Source organism: Synchiropus splendidus, chromosome 5 (assembly GCF_027744825.2).
Source record: "Synchiropus splendidus isolate RoL2022-P1 chromosome 5, RoL_Sspl_1.0, whole genome shotgun sequence".
NCBI lineage: Eukaryota > Metazoa > Chordata > Actinopteri > Syngnathiformes > Callionymidae > Synchiropus > Synchiropus splendidus.
The window spans coordinates 31,969,344-31,988,981 of NC_071338.1; the positions used below are offsets into that span (position 1 = coordinate 31,969,344).

The window sequence follows — 19,638 nt, forward strand, 5'->3', positions numbered from 1 at the left end:
TTATGAAAAATGTGAGCACCGCACGTATGTGTGTGTAGCTGACCTCCCGAGATTTATTGGCTGCAAGTGTGAGAGCTTTGTCACCGGGATAGTATATCTGCAGGACCCATTGTGTTAATGCAGTGTGTGTTTGTGTATGTGCATTTGTCTCACTCGCTCAGTGCGTGCGTGCCTGTGCGTGCGTGTGTGCGTGTGTGAGACAGGGACTAATTCCATTAGTGGTCGAGTGCTACTGGAGATGAGCAGGGATTGACAGAGCTGCAGTCGTAATGAATTGGCTCTGGCACCATCACTCAGCCTATAAGTTCTCTCTCTCTCACTCTTGCCTTCGTCTCTCACTCGCTCAGCAACACTTCCATCCAACCGCCTCTCCATAAACACGCCCTCGTTAAGGCCTGTCTCGCTAATCACCGCTCTTCATTACAGCTGCCTTCGCTTAACTATGCAGTTTCATTATGGCTGCTGCGCCTGCAAAATGCCAAACCACCCGCGTTTGCCAATTTCCCCTCTCTATTACTGTGGACACACATTCACTGAGGGTAATTAGTTCACAGACACATTGTGTTGGTTTGACTGAGGGGACGTCGGCGGAGGCGTCGCGGGGACGTACACTTGTATGGCAAGGCTTTTTTGTATTTCACCTTTATCCGATTGTCCCGATTGCTGACCAGCACTCTAACTCTCCAGTAGACTGACATTCCTTTTGGTGCCGCTTCAGGGAATGGCTGCCCTGCGACACTCGCCTGGCACGGACTGGACCTCAGACAGCCCAAACAAATCCATGTTGAATCGTTCATCAGCATTCAGATGGTGCCTTTTCGTTCATGCAACAGGTGAATGAAAGAAAAAGACTTGAATGAATGGATGTACTTAATGAATGGCACATGTGTAGTGACAAAAACGTGAGCCAGATCGTCGGCGGTTCGACTGATACAATAGATCTTTGCTGCATCTTCACTGAGACTAGTGCATTATAGTATAGTCAGTGGTTCATATGACGCTCGACTCCGAGGTGAAATTGTCTACCAGGAAATGTGTTTTCAGCTGCGATGCAACCCTGAACAGGACTAAGCAGTGGTTGACTGAAGATGTGTGTATCCATGCACTATTTATCACTATGTTTGTCTCAGTGAGTGTGTGTCCAATATCTCCCAATATCTGCAAGTGTTTAATTTGTTTTATTGAAGTTTAACGTGAAATGATGCCACCGTCGAAGACATGTGTATCAATAACTTTTCAATATTCAAAAATTATAATGAAGGAATAATGAAGGACAGAACTACAGTGCACTAAGTAGCTTTGGAAGAGGTGTCAAATGGCAATGTTTAAATAACTATTTTACATTTACACCCTAATCACTTGATAAGAAAAACGAACTATAAAGTCAAAATAAAAACAGTTTATTTACTGTCTTTTTTTTAAAGGTAGCTCATAATTCCTATATTCCGCTCGGCACTTGAACGTCTCATTGTTTTGACGCTAAACCTGCTTTATTGACTGACGTCAAGGTACGTTCTTTGTTTTTACTTTACTCAGTTTACTCGAATGTTAAACTTTTTTTGTCTGCGATATTGTATGTGATTCTAGTTGAAGGATGAGGTGGGTGAACAGTTTGTTCTGGTGTTAAGTGCATCATCGTTGCTAACTGGCTAACGTTAGCACATAGCGAAGTTCTGTTTAATCGCCTTGTAATGCCAAAACGTAAAAAGCATTCTCTTCGCTTTATGTGTAAGATTGTCTGAGTTTTTGCCGTCCACCAATTTATGCATTTGAGACAAGCTTTATGTTAAATAAAGTGGCTGTTTTGCCGAGTTGTCTGCAGTATTTAGTTTCCAAAATATTTACGCGTTAATTATCTTGAAAGTAGCGTCAGTAGTCTGTTTTATAAAATGAATAATATGGTGGGTGAATTTTTATTATGGTTGGAAAGTGGGTTTCTACTCCACGTTAGTCAGCGCAGGACTGCTTTTGCTGTTAGATTGAACTTTTTAGTCCCATCGTCAATGGGGTTGTTTGATATTGTATGTTGCATCTTATTTAACAGTTTATAATGAGCAAAACCTTTCACGCATTTTCCCCGCAGTTAGCCGTGTTCAGACAGTCTTGACTCTTCCCTGGCAATGAGAACCTCATTATGCACCAAGTGGACATCCTACTTGGAGACAAACACAATCCAGCCTGGAAGCCTCTGGGCTACATTGCTGACCTTTAGGTGAAGAAAGCCCCTGCTCGTGTAGAGAAGGAACCCCGCTGGCTCCGGCAGAACCGTTCAAGCCAGCGATAAAGAGAACCGAAGTAGTGGGGGAGCTCTGAAAGGCCACACAATGTCGATAGGAGAGGAGGAGTGGTCTAGTGGACCCCCGCCAGCATGGTGAAGATGAGCACACTTGGGGTCTGTAGGTCTTTTTGTGAGCGTCTTCAAATGATGCTCTTTTGTGTGCATTGTGTGGCGGCTGACCACTTTTAGCCTTGCTGCAGGTCCGGATGGACTTCATTGATCGCAACTCATTCAGAAGCAAGGATTTTCGTTTTGACTAATGTTTGGGATGCTAAGTGATCTTCAGGGTGAGATGTTTGTGTTGCACTCTGGCCAGGGCAGGCGATGACTTCCTCCTCAGTGGTTGCCAGTGTCCTTTGGAACCACCTGATGTTTTGGAATCTTCTGATCTTGTCATTTGCTCTTTTATAAGGACATTGATTCTGTAGGTCAGGTCTGCTGACCAATCCCCTTCCCCTTCAGAGACACTTTCATGTTCCCAGCAGCCACCTGACACTTGCACCGGACCCCAGTAGTCAGCTTCCGTAATCCATACATCACACACTCGCGGGGACTAAAATAACACTCTTATATAAGTGCACTTCTGAAAGTGTCACTGGAGTGTTCTGATCTTACAACCTTTGCAATGTGCATTTTGTAGCTTGGATTTTGAACTCTAGCAAGACAATTACAGCTGAAGTTTTATATTTTTTTATTCTCTCTATTGATGTTTCATGAACTTCTGTTACATTTCTGCCCCAAAACGAACCCCCTGAATACAAAGAATGGTGTTGTCCAGGTGGTGCTACTATGAGGTCTGGTTTATATCCCAGTTAGTTGGGGTGGTAAACATGTGACACACTGGACTAGTTGCCACAGTTGGACACAGACAAACAACTTCACACACACAGACTATTTAGAGTCATTAGCTGACTATTTGTTTTTTTGCTTGTAGGAGGAAACTGCAGACCGTCACAACCATGAGAAGAAGGACAAAGACCCACTCCCGACTCAACTGCCTTGCTGTGGGGCTGCAACACAAACCACGACAACACCGTGCTGTACGTACCTGTTTTTAAATGTCATTTTCTCTGACATTCAAATGTACGCACAGTCGTTGTGAGTTATGACTGATATGATTGTGTTGTTGAGGGACGCTGTGAGAACCAGGTTTACCTTCATGCTAGCATCATAAATTTGCTGAGGGTATTAATGAACTTTGTTCTCTGGCTACACACAGTCCGGACTTTTAGATGTGAATTGATAATGAATGCAATTATATCTGTCTTGAGCATCACTGTGTTATATCCCACAAACACACACCTTCATCTTGGCTCCCTTTATTCTGGGAAAGTAAGTTTAAATATGGTGCTCGAGTGGGTTGAAACATACTTTCTGAAAGGGTCATAAACATGGCGGTGGAACTATCCATAAATACGCCGTCTGATCATGTGTGATCTACAAAGTTGGGTCTGTTTGAATTAGAACGTTCAATAATTTGTGTGAAACTGAAGCTCCATGACCATTCACTGGTATGGGGCCGACTCTAACGCTTCGGCGTCTGACCCTTTTTCCTCAGACAAGCGCAAACCATCGCTTCCAGGACGACGTGGTTTGAATGAAAATAAGTCTTTTGTTTACATTAACTTACTCGTCTTTCTCAACAACTTAATGATGCTGTGTGGAAATCGCCAACATTTTTTTGAAATTGTGGCAGAGCCTCTCGAAACCAAACAAAACAAAACACAGAGTGCAAGAAGCGATCGAGAAACATTGAAGCTCAGGGTTAGTTTTGACTTTTACTGAATTGCTGACAATAAAAGCGCTACCATGGAAGTCTCTCCTGTCTGCAGCCGACCTCACACGCACGTTACATGTGTCCAGCGGGGTGCGCGACTTGAGTTCTGTGATCAACAGACTTGAGTCATTATAACGTTTCTTTCAGGATTTTTCCACACAGTGTAAACCGTCATGTTCATGTCCACCTCCATGATGTGTTATGTGTTATCCGCTGGTTTCAATGTTTCCACTTTGTTTAAATACGTTTGATCATGTGAGGTTTCATCTATGAAAAGAGGCCATTTTTCTGAAAGCTTGGAGACTCTCATTGAGTCACATGACGGTGCGCCACTCTTACTTATATTTGGAGGTTAACTTGATATTGGTGACCATTCAAGCATCATCAGACCAGCCCTTTCTTCAGACGTCAAAGCGGCTGGAATTGATTCATAGCTAAACAACAGTGGAATAATTTTCAATGCAAAAACATTTCATCAAATGCCTCTCAACCCCAGCGCTAATCCTAATCTCATGCACTTGAGGAGACGACTTGAAACTAGAAATGTTTCTCCTTATCTTTAACCGTGAAGTTCATTCAACATCATTGTGCACAGATAGAAGAAACTGAACCCTGTTGTCAACCATTACACACCTTACATCAAATACTAGCCCTAAAATATCAATGCACACAGTATTTTGTATTGAGGTCAATAATATTTGGTGTTCTTTTCTTTAAATAATATAATTTTCTTTTTCCCACTGTAATTGTTTTAAAAACACATGGGAAATAAAAAGAGGTGGAACTTCAACTTTAAGTATTAATGAAGTTGTTGACTGGATCATTCATCGTAGGAAGACAAAATACCAAGGTATCAGTGGGAGGCGGTGAAAGCTCCCTGAGTGCTAATTGTATCTTTAACTAGACTTTCCGATGGTGAAGCACGGCGTCCTCATCCTGATGGTCTTGCACCAGGTCCATATATGAAGTACCTTGTTAAGCGAAGGTGGTCGATAGGGTTGACGGTGTTTGTGTGTCCTCATTAGCTGCAGGATGTCCCTCAGTAGGAGAGGGGAGGTAAGGAGGCCCTCATCGATGATGAGGTTGTGCCTGCGTGTGTGTGAGAGTATTTGTGTGTGTGAACCATCACATTGATCGATCCTGCTCATAATCTCCCATGACCCCCTAAGCAGCATGAATTACACCAGTGGGCAGTGTGTTTTGTGTGTGTTTGTGAGGCTGAGGGAGTTGGGGGTGGGGGTCCCTATAATTACAGCAGATGGAGATCGTATCTGAGGGACCGGCACACAGGGGAAGCAGAGTGAGACCAAGTGGATTAAGTCAAGAGTAAGAAGAGGTGTGAAGGAGGAAGGAGTTTGTGTGGTAGTCAACTATCTCCCTATCTTAAGTGGACCCATGTCTGGTGTGGGCTGTGCAGACACGCTGCGTCCAGAAACACAAGTGGTTTTTGCTGCCAACTTTCTCTCAAATTAATGTTTTGAAGCTATTTTTGACCTCTCGAGTGAAGGCTGTTAAAGGAAACCATGGCTGTTTTTGATACTGGAATGTTGCCAGTTCGGTGTCCAGAAAAGTCTCTGTCAATAGTGATGATGATAATGATGCAGTTTGAGGACTTGGGTAGCTGGTTCCTGAGTTCCGTAAATTCCGGACTATAGAGCGCACCATAATATTAGCCGCACCCACAACATTTAAGAGGGAAAATAGATCTTGTTCGTACATGAGCCGCACTGGTCTATAAGATGCGGGTGCAGTGGTGCTGTCAGCGCCGTAGAAAGGTCAGTCATCCACCCAGCTTAAAAATGCATGAGGATCACTTCTAAAATGGTTTTGAATACTGGGCCCAGCATGGAGACTGACTCATGAAACAAACTCAGCAATGTTCTGAACTTGAATAATGAACTCCTCACATCTTTTATTGACATTTAAGCGCACAAAATGCACTGTTTTTGCCTGCGTGTCCAACACCACAGCCGGTCTCAGCTGCTGGTTCTCGTGTCCTGTCCTCCAGGAAATCAGCTCTTGCAGGTGGAGCATTTTGAGCGGTCTAAGTTAAATAAAACGTCTGTGATTTCACCTGTTTGATGTGACGGGGCTCAATATTTTGCTTTGCTGTAAAAGCCACGGGGTTCAAATAATATAGTCCGGAAATGACAGTGGTACACGCTCTGATAGAATTAAAAAGAAGAAACCTTGGCTCACATTTCTGGAGGGCCGAGTGGTCACGCGGCTCTCGGGCTCCTGTGTGTCACACATCACACACGTCACTACTTAAAGGTCCTCAGTAAAACCATGTTCAACCCGACAGCACCATGTGTCAGAAGTGTCAGTCAATAATTTTAAAAGCATCATTACTCTTAAATATATTTTTCCTCATCAAGCGAGGATATTCATCATCTCTATTAATATTTTATGGCACACAGGTTAAATGATTGAGGCGGCCACTAAATTCTCATCTAACCCTAGAACAAGCAGGAATGGCTTTGCGTATGGATGGATAGACAGATAGGAGGTCCCCGAGCTCTCGTTCCAGTCGGACCTGCCTGCACACAGCAATTTACTGTTATCTGTCCTTGGAGGAAGGTTTGATTTGATGAGAATTAGGTCGCCACTCGCTGTCTGGAACGAATTAATCAAAAACCTGCGCATGAATTCTTAACCTGTATCGGTTATTTCCACGGATAGAAAGTGGGAGAGCAGCGGTAGAGCAGCAATGTGGTGTCACTGTGGTGTCACTGTGGTTTGGAATATCACCTTGACTTTAGATACATTTAGTTTGCTGAAAAAAGTATTTACTGAAATTGTTCCCACTTCAAATCAAACAGACCAGGAATATGTCATAATCACTCATAGCCTTATATGCAGTGCTCCTCCCCTGATAACGGCATTGTGATCCATTCCAAAAATGATCAAGTCTACTTTGTCATTGATTATTTCCTCCCATTGAAACTATGAGCGTGATTCTACTGTGAGCCATCAGCTCTGTTAGTCTTTGGAAGAAGTTGTACTTTGCCAGCAAGTCAACTCCCCAGCATCAAAACCGTCTGGCCTCCCAAATTACCAACTACTACGAACTAAGTCATTTTTAATCATCCTTTCTAGTCACTCCTCAGTATCCTTCATCTCTGACTCTTCTTTGTCTGACTCCAGAGTCTCTAAACAGTTCATCATTACAGTGACCTCATGATATCACAGTTGTCTCCACCCTGCCTGCACTCTCTTCTTCACTTCCTTTCATGTCTGCCCATTGCTCTGAATTATTTATGCTAAATGCTAGAACTGTTTTTACAACGTATTCTCACTCTTGGGGCATTGCATATCAATTATTCGGTCAAGTAGACTTATGCGTCCAATGTTGACGCATAGTGTCAAATGGTCACCCTCCCGCGACACTGCATTTTCTGTCTTGTTTCTACTGACCTTCATTCCTCTTCTCTCCAGCTTCATGGTTCCTCTCTCACCAGATATGACAGTCTATCACCATAACAAACAAGAAGTGGCAGAGTGCTTATCCCTGGTGCAAATGTATGTGTATATATATATATATATATATATATATATATATATATATATATATATATCGTGGTGAAGCATTTGACCTTGATCTATAAATTGACCCATGAGTCATGTCTGCAGTTTTAGTAACACTGATCAGGATTACCAGGGCTATTTAGAATAAATAAACGGTATGGAATGCAGCCAATGAAGAAGCGATCCGACAGAGAAACGAGGAAGCAATTCAATTTGATGAATTGGCAACAATAAAACACTGTTTCTATTCATGGGAAGTATCATGTATCATTATTGTGAACGCATGGCAGCTTTCTTTCTTTTTCATTCTGTGCGCTACGATTGTTTACGTGTAGCTGAAACCCTGCTGACTCAAGGCTTTTGAGTTGAAGCCCAAGACGGTAGCTCATGGGAATCTTTCATAGACTCTCACAGGGAACATTTCACCTCTTCTCTGAGGAAGGGGAAAAGCACAAGACACTATAATTTAACGTCATGGATGTATGGACTGCCGACTCGCCGTACTTGGGTACTACTGCACTGAAACTCAATATAGCGAATTCATGAATAATAATAACAATATAGAACTGTATTAATCAGCAAACAATAGGGATGAGCGATATGGGCAAGAAAAGTTATCGCCATCAATACATTTTCTTTCTAATCCATGTGTTGGACACGGTCTCCTTTGAGACTGTTTCATGATGAAACCTATTAGTGCAGTTTGTCTCCAACATCATTATTTGTTCATGTTTAAATATAATAGTTAACTATGTATAGAGATAAGAAATTCGGTGTTTCACGTCTCTGGTAGAAGCCGCTGCTGTCTGACAGGCTGCTCTGCCAGCTTTATTTTGGGGTTAAATGGAGTCGTCTCTGAACAGCTTATTTTAACTATGGATCAGTCTGGACACATTTTTAGATGCTATTTATTAGAGATCATGTGAATAAATGATCATTTAGTCATATTCTATCTTCCAAATCATTTTACAAACTGTCAGTCCTTTGTCTTGTGTGATGAAAAACCTCACAATTCTCTCTCCTAAAATGCTTGTTTTCCATTGTCGGTTGTCAAACGCTGCGGAGCAGGAGAGCGCGGCGCGTCGTCACAGTCTCCTCATGTTCACGTGTGCAGGTCCAATGCAGCGAGTGAGCCGTGCGTTTATGGAATTTATCGTGAGATGCAGAATTGTCATCGTGGAGATTGTGTTTGGCAGTACATTGTGTATGATAAATTATCGCCCATCCCTAGCAAACAATGATCTGAAATCTCTCTCTATCTCTGGAAACTTAACCTGATTACACTGCTCGTTCACAGCTGAATGGCAACAGTCACGAACAAACTTCCAATCTAAAAATGTGGTTATTTGCTCGACGCCCTGACCTCACCTGGCTTTCCACACAGGCAGCTTCCCAGCCAAACAAACCACCTCTGGGCTTCCGATCCATCCCCTTAAAAACAGATCATCTCCCTCCCAGTTTTATTATGAAATCCCGAGGATAGAGTTGCCATATGATCTCACCAGCTAGCCTCGGTTCGGTGACTTTTTGCTGGATGACGAACTGTGTTTCCAGTGCAGGTGTATATTTTATGAGCGATATCTAGCTTTCATCTCAGTCCTTCAGCTGATCTTGTTAATTTTCTTGGGAAGGAAAGAGGTTGGAGTTATATCAAGGTTGTCATAAAAGTCTGCTCATACATCAAACCAGATGACCTTAGTCAGTGTGGCAGTCTGGACGGACACTGTGTGTGTGTTTGTGTGCGAGTGAGTGCTGTGAGGGGAGATAAACATGCCCCTACGTGTGCCCTGTATTTACAGTCCTGGTGGAGTTTTGTTCACACCCTAAATGCTAATGATAATAAAGGAGGAGAACGAGGAAGCAGTAGGCGCTGCGAGGGATATCCTCAGGTATAGGATTACACTGGTTGAAGATTATTATTGATTTGCTCATGGAGCTGTCAGTCTGTGCTCATGCTAGAGGGAGCAGAGTGACAGACAGGGACGGGGTTGGGTGGCCTGCAGCCAACCAGGAGGAACCACTCTGCTGGATGTGCTGGGAAGGTGGAGGGAGATTGAAGGAAGGATAACACGGGGGATGAGGGTAATTGATGATTGTTTCAGCAGGAAAGTGAGGGTGGGGGAGAGGAGAGAGGACCGGGGAGAAAGAGAGCGTCTGATGTATGGGAGATGGAAGTGGAATGACAGAATAGAGATCAGAGAAAGTAATGAGACAAAACCAGTCGATGAGTTTGGACTCTGGGAATCTTCACCACCAGATACCTGTGGAACCCTTTTTTTTATTGGACAGAGGCAATGGAATACTGTGGATGAATCGTGACGGTGTTGAGTACTGTATATTCTGACTTGATTCAACAGGAAGTCAAATCAAAGTCGAAATGAAACCACCATGTTGGATATTTGGGGATGATTCGCAGTTGGTTGATTTTTGACCTTTGGCATTAAATAGATTGTGCTTCTTTTAGCACAGCATGCTAACATAACATGCTAATTTATTTGATAGTGAGAAACTAGCTGCAAAGGATTCACATTTGTATTAGTCAGGACAATTCTCTTCTCCGTATGAGCTTATATCTCCTTGGTCAACCAAAACAGTGTTATAACAGCCCAAATAAAACCTAACATTAGCGGTTCACACATTTTCACGGTTACATTGATGTTTCACTGAATAACTGTGGAAGGGCCGCAACAAAAAGATCATTATAGACCATTTCTTTGGTTCACTAATCGTGCGCTTGTGATCACACTGTGGGTTATAAGTGTTTTGTAGCGTTGTTGTTGTTGTTGATGATGTTAAGGGAAGGCTGACTAGGCCACTGCTGTAGCGCTTCCACTGTGGTGCTGTCCTTGGTCCTGATCCCTATGTTGCGTTCGTCAGGGAACTGTCCAGGGTGCTAACTTTCCTATTACACTCCAGCTACTGCATGAGCTCAAGGCCCATATTTAAGGAGCTATTCAAATGACAAGGTCTGATGTGAACCCTGAACGATGAAGAAGATCACCAGCAGTGAGCTAGCAAAGAAAAGTTGCACCTACTGCCACGTCAAGAGGAGGAACAATGGCTTTTAATGACATTAGTCCATTTAATTAATCAGTTGTGGAGCTGCAGCCAAACACATGCTCAGCTTCTAAATGGAAATTCTATATTGTGAAACTTTGGTGATATGATCTCAATCCAGCTACGTTGTTCTTCACGAGCTCCCTCGTCCTACGCATCCATCACTCTCCGTCCTCAAGAGACCTATGGAACCATTTTCAAAGAGCTTTTACGCTTTCCTGGCAGCCTCTAAAGTTTCAACACTTTGTGTTGGAAGTCCTTGCTGTGATGAGATGTCAAATAAAGTGATCTTTGCACTGAATTCAGTTCATTATGCTGACTGTGTGGAAGAAATATAGTGTATATGTAACTTTCTTACTTTTGAATGTGAGGACAAGTCTGCATTTATTATTTGTTTGTAGGAATGTAGTTATAGTACAAGTTAGATGTGTGTGTGTGTTTTCACGTTTATGAGCTGCAAATGCAAAATAAGATGATAGTAACACAACATTCCACTCTGGTAATACTGTTATACCATGCTAACTTTTTCATATGAAGCTGAAGTTCAACTCTGTTTATTTTGCTGTTGTTTTTTCCGTTCAGTCAAATGGAAAGCACTCATGAAGTAGCTTCAAGTTATTTAGTTTTAAGATTTCGAAATGGCTGCCTTGCACGAAAATCTCTGTTTAACATTGAAAGAAAAGACTGCAAAAATGGTCAGTGTTGTTCGTTCTCATCAGCAATATCAGTTTAGATGTTTATTGCTGCATTTCAACCCATGAGTTGGAAACCAGAGTCAGAAATTTAGGGCGCTCCACTGGAAAAAGAATGCATCCAATTTCTGATATTTTGAGTTTAGTGCACCCCCAGATGCCCAGGTAAAAGCCACTCATACCTTTTAACAAGTGCTGAAACAGCATTCAAACTTTATCATATTTGGGGTAACACTCTTAGCTTTCTCTCCTCATTATGTGTCCTTCAGGTCCTTCCTTCTTATCTACAGGTCTAAAATATAAACAGTCACGTTCAATATTTCTGCAAGCCAACGCATGTCGGATATTACAACTTGAAAGCTCCTGTTGAATGGAAGTCGAGGACAGACAGCAGCTACATTAAAGACTGGCTCCTTTTTATTTCAACTGGGCTTTGCAGCAAACTATTGATTCTCTTTCATATCTTATATCCGTTAGTGTGAGTGGTTGCCTTGCATATGGACCTGGAGATGGATTCTCTAAAAAATAAAAGTATGTTGTTTTGGTTAAGGAGGATCATAATCCAATTCTGATTTTGTTCGAGTACATGTGCTGTGTTCTGCATGTAATTATTTATTTCTGAAATAGTTAAGCTTTCGAATTGAAAGTTTATTCTTTTCACCAGTGTAGTTAAATGTTTGTTGATGGCATGGTACAGTAGATGTTCATTCTGAAGATGACAATCTGCAAACTAAAAAATCTGAATTGTCATTTTAACACAGGCAAGTTTGGTTTAGATCAGAAACCACAGAAATGTTGCTGGGATCTTTATCGTTATTTTTCACTGCCATTGATCTGTTTTTATCTCTTCCTTTCCAGCCAGAACAGAACATGTCCTGCAAAACTACACCATCTCTAAAAGAGTAATGAATTTTATTTTGCTCACACTTTCCTGATGATTGGCACTTCTGCTCATGAACATCCCTGTTTGTCAATCAAGAACCCGGAACATTTTGTCGATTAGTGTTGTGTTTACGCTGGTATCAAACCTGAAACCTCCTGTGTTTCCTCTGCTGAGATTTTCTTGTCTGAGTTGTAGTTTGTGTGAGAATATTTTGTTCCATTAACCTGAATCTGACAAGCATTTGATCCCAGACTAGGTCCAACAAGAAAAGTGCCCTGGGTTTTCATTGAATAATTCAATATGGTTTATAATGTCTTTGGGTGTTTGCTACCGCTGAAAACAGAGTTGCAATTCTATCACTGACATGCATCCAAACAGACGCAGGGAAAACAACAACCTCTCAGACGGTTGCTTGCAAACAGAGTAGCCAGACCCATAAACATAAAAGTGAGAGAGACGTCTCACCCAAACAACTTTTAACGAGGTCTGATATCTGGTGCCAGACATAGTGCTCGCTCCATTTCAGAAATCAGACGCCTTAATTGGATTTTCATGCTCTAAAGTGTTTCGTTTTCTCGTAGCAGTTCGCTCCTATTGTATATATTTGACTATATTAAACAGGAAGTAGACATTTACATTCTGGATATTGAGCCTGAGCTCTTTTCCGGAGTGAATTATGATGACTGCTGCTGGAGAATAGCGGCTAGCTTTGATTTATTAGAGAGACTGACACCTAGTCGTCATCTGCCGAGGGCCGCTGGGTGTGTAAATCCGGTTTGTGATGCTGCAGTGTCTCTGGAGTTCTGTGCTCACAGAGGCACTTTAATCAACCAGCGTTCACTTACAATCGCACACGCTTGAGAATAACAATGACTCACACGCTCCAAATTTCTTTTCTTGGTTTCTCACGGTTGGGCGCCTGCATACAGATGCGCGGGCCGCTGCAATGTGCCGACGCAGGCACAAACGGGCCACAGTGATATCATTAGACAATGCACTTTAGGAACCCAAATGAATCATGTTTTTATTTGGGAGCTATAAAACAATGAAATGTGATTGCTTTGCCTCCAGGTGGCAATAAATGTTTGTTTCTGCTCACATAACATTTTGTCGCCTCTTTATGTCTTTACATGCTGGGCACACAAATGCAGAAGCAGATGAATGGAAATACACATGTGATCATAGATCTTCCTGCTGTCTGGACCTTGTTATGAATTCTTCATAGTCTTTAATTCTGAAGATTAATGGCGCCCCAATTGACTTGTCTTTTTGTGGACGAACATCCTAGTAACGGCCCCTCAGGTGTAGTCACGCCCTTCTGAATCAATCCACGATGTTGGACCATGTTCGCTTTGTCTTCTACTGCACATACTAATAAGAGGTTGATATCTATAATGATCTTTGACGATGCTGTTGCTGCCATAGAAAGAAAGTTTTCATCGCAGCATTCTTTACAGTTTATATAATTATTCATTTGCACATCTAAGATGTGTTTTATAATTAGAAACATTGCAGTTAAAATAAAGATTACATGCATCGTGAAAAATATTTACGTAGCATTATATCACAATACTTTAACCTCCAACTTCTGTGCTGCAGGTTTGCATGATTTCAGTGCATGTTGTAGGAAAAACAAAATTGTAATTTCTTTAGCTTAATTACTTTAATGCCACAGTTGAACTATTCCGTACTATATATACTATTAAAAGGTTTTAAAACGGCATTCTGTGAAATCTGCACCTCACTCTCCGTCTCACTGCATGATCTTCATCAGAGGGTGAATATTCCTCTTCAGAATCTGAGTCAGTCAAATCTTGTCTTCCACAGCCTCCCTCTTCTCCTCAACCGGGTGTTTTTTTATATTTTTTTTTTCTCTATTTGCAACAAAAGTTGATAGAAGCATGCTTACAGATGTTGCTGTCATCAAAGTGACAGATTTGTAGCTGGGCTTGTTCAAATGCTACAATGCTGTGTGTTGCAATTTTGCAACTTTGGCACCCAAAGGGTAAAGTCTATACGTGTAACATTTGTATTTGACAAGGGACACTAGTTTTCAACTTAATTTTTTAAGTTGGTTTTTAGTTTACCATGTAGACCATCACAAAATTGTGATATTGTGTGCCATCATGAAGTGTATTGTATTGTGAGGGTCTTGGTACCACTCATCCACCTTGAAATGTGAATGAGATATTTTGAAATGAACTACTGGCTGAATATTATCTTGAAGCACAGTCTACAGCTAAAGTTGCAACTGTTTTATGGCCGTCATATTAAGCAGTGGTCAGAACCTTCTGAAAGTGGGTGGTTTAGTATGTGTTGAGTCTATTCTCATCCAGTGCAGTGAGGTATGTGTGGTTCAGAGCTTGAACAACAAAGACGTCAAACCCCAATACAGTGAGTTCTGAACCACACGCGTCAATAAACACTGGTCCACCATGTCACCAGGTTTTAGCCATTCCTGGCCTGTCTTTGGCTGTAGCAACACAATCCTTAGCAATGTTGTCATATCTTTACATAAAAGGACTGAGGCAATCAAACTTTTTTTTAACCCAACATACAGTGTCGTGGTTTTGTCAGACGTCAGTACAGTTCATGTTTTCCAGTCGTCTGAATTTTCTGCTTCAGGACGTGTTATTTACTGGCAGCTGGTTCTCATCTTCCACACACCTCAAGGTGCCTGCTTCACCTCCAAGCATGTGCATGCACACACACACGCACACACCAGCCACTTGACAACTGACAGCATGTCCCTGTCTGCTTTTCACACCACCCCTGGCCCCACCTCACTCTGTCCCCACAGCCTGCCACTCCAGCAGCACCTCCTCCCTTCTCGCTCTCCCCTTCTGTTTGTGTGGAAGCCTTCTGGAATACAGACTCGTCCACAGACGCTCACGGAACACTTTGTAGCTGAAGACAGAGACCCAAATAAGACGTGTCGTGAGGGGAGAAACCATAAGGAGAACAGACATGATGTGCCTCATCATGAGAACTGAAGTTCAAAAAGTTGTTTTTCCTCTTGCCCCCTCCCGATTATCAGGGTTTAACTAATGCTTCCTGGGTCTTCTTTGAAGGAAAGTAAAGATATAGAAGAGAATTTAAACATATTGACTTTCAGAAGACGGTACTAAAATATTAGCTTTTTATCAATGACTGAGACATTTTGTCTATTTATAAATCTGTCATTGGTCTGAAATATAAACCTATATATAAACACTAATTCAGTTGAAGCTTTGTCTCTATCATTGTGCATTTCCTTCAACTACAAGTCTGTTTATTAAAAATCAATCCCTGATTCACTTTCATTATCTGCGGGATTTTGTGTTTTGGCATCAGCTTCCTCTTGATTTTAACATAAGAGGAAACAGAACTTTGATGTAGCTGCACCTTAAAGTTTGCAGACACTTCCATGACTTTAAATTTCCTTGTTTACATCATCCCAGTAATCCCTCATCAGATCAGTCCAGCATCGCTTGCTTGATTTTATATTTGTCGTTTATTTTCGCTTCACTACACAGCGTTTTTCATGAGATCGGGGAATTAACTTTTCACTTTTTAAATGATTTTTATTGGAATTTTCTTGCCTAATGAACATGAAGTACATAGAAATCACGTCAAGTTAGATGCTCTAACTACCACCTGAAGAAGAACCATTCACCCTTGCTGTGCAGCCCACCAGGGAACCAAACGTCTCTTCTCCATGTATCCAAACATTTGACTCAAATATTTTATAAATATGAAGACATTGACCTTTAATTTTTAGGGGAGGAACTAAAATACTTTCCAGTGTGTAGTTTAGACTGAGTATTGTCACAATGCTCTAGGCTTCAATTTTTTACCCCACTCACTGCAACTGTCTATGCAACTTTAAACACACCATTCTAATCTGTACTTCAATGAGAAGGTTTTCATATACAGTCTGGAGGTGAAGAAAGTGAGACTGACTTTTTGCCTAGGTTTCTAGTTTGCATATTAAAATACAAAGAGTGAATGTCATTGCTCTATTGTTGTTTTTGGTCTCCACGAAAACAATTGAAAAACCAAAGACTTGTACATTACACAACTACTTCTTCAAGCCACACAACGATAATTTCTTCAGCATTTTTTTCTGCAAAAACAAAACAAAAATGTTCTCATGTACTACATGTTTTCATATTAGATGTGTCATCATCGTGTTGCTACAACACTGGTTAAAGAATTTGTCCGACGTCAGTGGAAGCTGTGGCGCACGGTTAACAGCCGTTATTCCTGAAAAGTTAGCCTCAGATCCCAAACGTAGGAGCCTGTGAGCGCGGGACGTGATTGACTCTTGGCCAGGATCAACATTCCCTCATTAGTGCCGGCTCTGTCTGCCACAGCTTTGTTGGAGAGCACTTGACAGGTCACTGAATGTTAACGTCTAATGAGAGCATCGCTCAGTAATCTTCAATGTGTCACACCGGCTCTCCGGCAGCACAGTGAGAACCCGAGGATGATTGTTGCGGATTATGTAGAAATTGGAGCCACTCGAATAAAGTCCCCTCCATCTTTCACTTTGCTCAGAGTGGCCCGGTCGCCTTTCTGCTGGAAGACATCATTTAGCGTCTCTCTCCCGACGAGAGGACGGTCTCAGAGGCAGCGCAGCGAGACTGAGAAGACTCCAAACAAACAACATAAAGGAATAATGAATTTTTCTGTTTGGAGAAGAAGTGTGACGCCCCGCGATGCAGGATGCCTTTAATGAAATGCAGGCTCTCAAAATGCTCACACGCATCAGGGCTGTCAGGATATCGAACCAGAGAGGCCTGGGATACCTCCCACAGCTGCTTCAGAATCAGAACGCTCCAGTTCGCCTCGGGCAATTCTCTTATGCATGTTTGTGCATCTGGTTGTGTCAGAGTGTGGAGCGTCTGTGGTGTGTTTCAGTCTTTGTGAGTTTGTTGCGAGTGTTGCTTGTCGCAGAAGAATTAATTAGAGAATATTATTCTGTCAATTGATTTTAAAATGATCGGATTTCATCAGCTTCACAGGCTGTAATTATTCATCATTAACATGAATTATTGGCTTAATTGATCTGCTGCATGTGGTGACCTACATCGCTTGACATGAAGGCTTCTAAAAAGTTTTGACTTGGTCACGATCTATATTTGGACTCTGATTTCCTCCACCGTCTTCGATAGTTTCATGCGCACTTTCCCACACAAGCATTTTCCATTTGTGCTCCATTTTAGCATCAATATTTGAGAATGTTTCATCCTTCATAATGATCAAAAATGGAAACATTTCTTTCTCACATCCACATTTATTGAAAATAACATGGCTTCGTCCCAGTGAGTTATGACGGGCTGAGTCTGTTGAACTAACAAGAGACTGTACATTTGATTTAAACATACTCTTTAAATTTGACACAATCTCAAACATTATCATGAAACATTTTGGAAAAATCTGTTTTTCACACTCATATTGTACTGGCACAAATAAATTATAAAAATTTACATTTTCTCTTTATTTCTTACAAGAAAAAGTAGCCTAGCTAAATACTTGACACTTTGAATGTCAGTTCTCATCATTGTCAGTATGAAAGTCAACAAATAACTAAAAATGTCTTCATATCTGAACAAAAAATAAACCACTACATCATCAATATTTAGTAGTCCTGCCACTGGCACACAAGGTGTCTAAAAACATTTTCCATGGTTGAATATAAAAGATGGCAGCTTCCCTCACGTACACATGTCTGATGGGCTGAATAAGAAGACTTGGTGGGCCATATTTCGGCCTCGAGCCTTGAGTTTGACACCAGGATTCTAGTTACTTCACTATTGTTTGAGTATAAATATTTATTAAATGGACTGGAAATCTCTATTTACAGTGATTTTACAGTCAGTTGTAGCGGCACTTCAGTGCTCTTCTGCATCCTTTTCATTCTCCAACCAGGACTCGGGCAAATCCACATTTTGAATGACAATAACTTCTTAGTAAAGCAGACACTATCGCAACTTGTGAGAAGGAAGTGTTCAGGTTTGGTTCACACTTTTTGTAGGAACCTAATACGGAAATAATCTTCATTGCAATTTCGTTGTTCTCCGGGGGAGAATGTATTTGACGCCCAAACATAGAAATTACATTATACAGTGTATACAATTTCCGGGATCTAGAAAAACTAAGAAAAGATATGGCTGTATAATGTACAGACTGAAATTTACTGAGATGTCAAGGTTCATCCGGTATATATAAACACCACAAACATCCACCTGTTTTCTGTGAAACTCCCTTTCTTCCTCATCACTTCTTCTGTTTTCTTCTTTTGACATTATCTTGTCTCGACGCTGACCTACGAGACCTTCTGAGGTGACTGCTGTCACTGCATGGTCACAACTGTGAGTTATTATTGTTATTATAATCCTTGCTGTTGATGGTAATTTGAATGAAAACTGTACATCATAAATCTGTAGACGTCCGTCAGTCGTATTCTGGTCACAACACAGAGGCTGAGAATGCTCCTTAAGTTGTGTTGGGGTCATTCTGATGTTGTTCCAACTCACCGAGCTAGAGGGAGCCCTCCTCCCCGCCATCACCACAGGCCCCCCTCCCCAGCCTCCAGGCGGTCAGCAGGGCCTCTGGACCCGTGCCACTCCAGCTCTTCCACCATAGAAACATGACTGTGACCCACACTGGGGATCACAGAATCAACCTTGGCCGTGGTCAGCTTCAATCTGACCCCGTCACTCACCCAGAAAGGGACGACAACAACACCACAAGGGAGGCAGGCGGGAGAACTGAAATCAGTGGTCGAGGTCTGACAGAAAAGGGAAAGATTCAGGGCAGAAATATTTTTGGGTTGGTGCAAAAGGCCTCGCCACTTAGCGAAGTGTGTGTTTGGCGTGTAAGAAGCACAAGGTCTACCGGTGCGGCTGCAGTCTGAGTGCTAAACAGCTATTCTCTGAATTCTGTTCTTTAAATGGGTAGAAATATTGATCTGGCTCAGCTGGCCCTGTAGTGCTCAGTGTGTGTGTATGTGTGTGTCAGGCTTTGTCTTTTAGGGCCCAGTGGGGGTGGCGATGGGTTGTTACCATGGTTACAGCCTCACCCCCCCCCCCAACCACCACTACCACCACCTCTATTCCCTCAATTGCGCTCCACCATCCAACACGTATACACACATACATACGTTTACCACCCGAGCCAAGTAGCCTTTGGCAAAACGCACACACAAACTGCATAAATGTGCGCACACACAGGAGGCCGCTGGTCAAAAGATGTTGGAATATCCAAAGGCCTTTCTAGACGTGTCACACTCCTGGACTTACAGATAAGGGTAAAACTCCAGCCTGAGGCAAGGTAAAACACGTATACACACACAGGAGGAAGCATGCAGGGGGGCAAAAAAACCAAGAACAGACAATCACTAATGTGCAACACAGACTCATCGCTCATCATTTCCTTT

General features: G+C 42.0%; 1 protein-coding gene across 2 annotated transcripts in view; it reads left to right on the forward strand.

Annotated features, from left to right (window-relative positions):
- Nucleotides 1–1,371: 1,371 nt before the first annotated feature.
- The window catches only part of onecut1 (one cut homeobox 1), a 78,516-nt gene continuing 60,249 nt past the window's right edge, over nucleotides 1,372–19,638 (forward strand). The window contains exons 1-3 of one of the 2 annotated variants that reach the window (XR_008414611.1): nucleotides 1,372–1,508; nucleotides 3,213–3,318; nucleotides 12,191–12,811. The gene's annotated coding sequence lies outside the window, so the exon portion shown is untranslated. Of the gene's footprint in view, nucleotides 1,509–3,212; nucleotides 3,319–12,190; nucleotides 12,812–19,638 lie in introns of those variants that run through there. The other variant, XR_008414610.1, reaches the window with a different exon arrangement.